Raw genomic sequence first — 2,995 nt, 5'->3', positions numbered from 1 at the left:
TTTTTTTTTTTTTTTTTTCAGAAAACAGTTCCCCACATCCTCGTTTCCTCCAAACCATCACCCATACACGCAGATGCGTGGTTTTTCCCTTTTTCCAACTTTCGATTCTTCGCTCGATAATCCACCTTCTCCCTCCATCCTCTTTCTCTCTCTCTTTTTCTAGATTTTCAAGCGCCGTTTGCACGCTTCGTGGAACGACCCTCGCGCGTGTAACGAATCCGCGCTTTTTTCGCTCTTTTTTCCTACCAGAAATATCCAGTTTTTGGGGTGTAGCGTGTACGCGTGCGCATTGAGACCGCCATACAAGGACCGTCGAGGTGGAGCGAAAGAGACGGATGGAAGAGAGAGATGGCCGGATTCGAAGGAAAAAAGTGGTTAAAAATATGTAAACCGACGTGGACGGGATAGATAGCACGTGGAGACGGGAAAATAGGGAGACAATGTGTCATCGGCACGCGCTTGTCTCTTTCTTTCCGTGATCCAGCCAAGGCTTTTTATGGAATAGTCGAGGGGAGGATCCTGCAAAGGAGGAAACAGCGAAAGTGTTAAAGTTGAGTTTTAATTATGATTGTTATGTGGAATCTGGAAACCATCTCACAGGATGAATTCCAAGATAAATTAACGATTAATCAAATTCTTTTTCTCAAATGTACAGTTTTCTTTGATGGATTAATGATAATTTACGATGGATAATAATAAAAAAAAATTTTTTTTAAAATCTGTTCTTTCTTTTTAAGAACAGACGATTAGCAGCAGCTGTGGATGGAACACGTTCACCAATTGTAACGGAATTAGTGACTGTTACTCGTTACATGAAACGTTACTGGTTAAGGATTAGGGAGGGAATGCCTCGGATCGCTTTAAAGTGACTTTTATAGCGGGGGTGTTCCGGTATTTTTAGTTATTCGACGGTGGCACGCGCTTTCTTTTCTTTCAATACCGACAAAGCATCTGTCCTCGGTTAATGTCTCTCCCTTTTCTCCTCACGTGAACATAGTTATACGCACGTATATGGTGGTTTATTGTCTCGATTGAGAAATGGGATTAAGTTACTCGTTTAAAAGGAGAGAAAGCGAATATGAATATCGAGGGAATACGAAGACTTTATCTTTGTTTATTAACCTCGTAATATTATTAATTCGCAAATTTGACGATGATTACGAAGTGAATATTTATTATTGCATCATTAATAAAATGCAAGAAATTCTACTCTACTTGTAGATGGAGCAGTGATTAGACTTATGTATCGGTATCATTATTCAGATAGTTATCCGGCTAAATTTCCACGAGATAAGAGATCGTATTGGAAGAGAGCCACGAAGGATCGTCCATTAAGCCTACCTAACCCTCTCGAGTGGGTTCACGGTTGACGATCGTCCGTCAGACGTTATCCTCGACCGGTAATTGGCGAACTTCAGACGAATAATTTTCATTCATCGGTATACCAGCCAGTAATTATATGATACATCGGATTCGGCTAATGGGGAACACTCGAAGTCTCGGAGACTCGGTGTAATCGATGACATCGAGCTAATCGATTCACGATGCAAACTCCTCGACGAAACTCCTCGTCCTATTGCCATTCCTCCTCTTCCTTATTCGATATCGAAATATGAAATAGAATTATTGTTTTAAAATTTATTTTATTTAGAGGAAAAGAGAACGGAAAAAAAAGAAAAATCAAGAGGAACTCGATTCAGAAGAAGAAGGAATTGGAGAAAAAATGGAAAATTTTACGTAATGCAAAGGTTGATCCATAAAATTGAACCGTATCTGAACCTCACACGGAGGATTAATCTCTCCTCGTAGTAATCCCTCCTCCTAATATCTCCATTCAAGAAATTTATCTCCTAGAAGCACCATCCATGTGTCAAACAGGGGGTTTGTGCAAAAAAGAAAACAGAGAGCCGAGATTCGAACCAGAGATCGTGGGCATATATTACATCGATACTTTTTTCCTCCTCGTCCAAAAGACTTCGTTCACCCTTGTGTACCAAGGTGTGGCCTCGAAGACCCCGTGATGATCATCGTCATCTTGCCTCTGTGGCGAGCCATCAACGCGTGCTAAGCACGAGCTCTTTTTTTCCTTTTTTTTTTTTTTTTTTTTTTTTTTTTTTTCTATTTTCCACACTCCTTCTCATCGTACCATCGTTCCTCTTTCCACGAGGGGATCCCCAACAACAACGAGACCGCCCCTTGTTTTATCTAAATTCCCTCCCCTGTTACCCACTCGTGGCTCGCCGATCTTTTCGGTCTATTTGGTAACATTTTTTTTCGAAGGGATACGATAATTCAGGTAAAGATGGAACAGTGAGAGAGAATTTGTGTAAAGAATTTCCATCGCTATCTATCGGTGCTCCTTTCCTATTGAAACTGTAATTGATGCACTTTATATATAATTCAAAAGAGAATTTTTTAGTACAATAAATATAAAGAAAAATAAAAATCCTCTAAATTTCTTTTCTCCGCGCAAATCGATTCGAATTCATTCGAAGATTCGTCAAAATCTACCGATATCGTCAATATCAACGTATCCACGATAATACCAACGTCAAATCTTCAGCAAAATTTCTCAAATTTCGCGGATTACTGGCGCGTTTTTCGTCACTCCCTTTCACCTTAGGAGAAAAATGGCCCCCTCCGTACACGCGAAGATAGCCACACCAGGGTGTTCCCCGATATATTTTTATTACCGTGATCGGATCTGGATTGGTCGGACGAACGCACCCTTGCACCCGTCCAACCTCCAACCGGAATCGAATTCGCGCCAGCGGTGCAATAAATCCCCACGAGCTGCTCTATCGTAGATTTATCATAGTCACGCATTCGCGTCTGCTCGACGATAATTGCAGAATCGTTGGTGTCCCTGCATCGCACAGATCGTTGGTCGTGGTTGCGTTTGGGGTGGACGTCACGAGGGTGAGAAAAATAATGATTCCTGGCATTTTTTTTTCAATAGATCGGAGGAGTGAGAGGGGGTTCTTGCGGTTCTTGT

Source organism: Apis dorsata, unplaced genomic scaffold (assembly GCF_000469605.1).
Source record: "Apis dorsata unplaced genomic scaffold, Apis dorsata 1.3 scaffold_162, whole genome shotgun sequence".
Taxonomy (NCBI): domain Eukaryota; kingdom Metazoa; phylum Arthropoda; class Insecta; order Hymenoptera; family Apidae; genus Apis; species Apis dorsata.
This window is presented reverse-complemented; position numbering follows the sequence as displayed.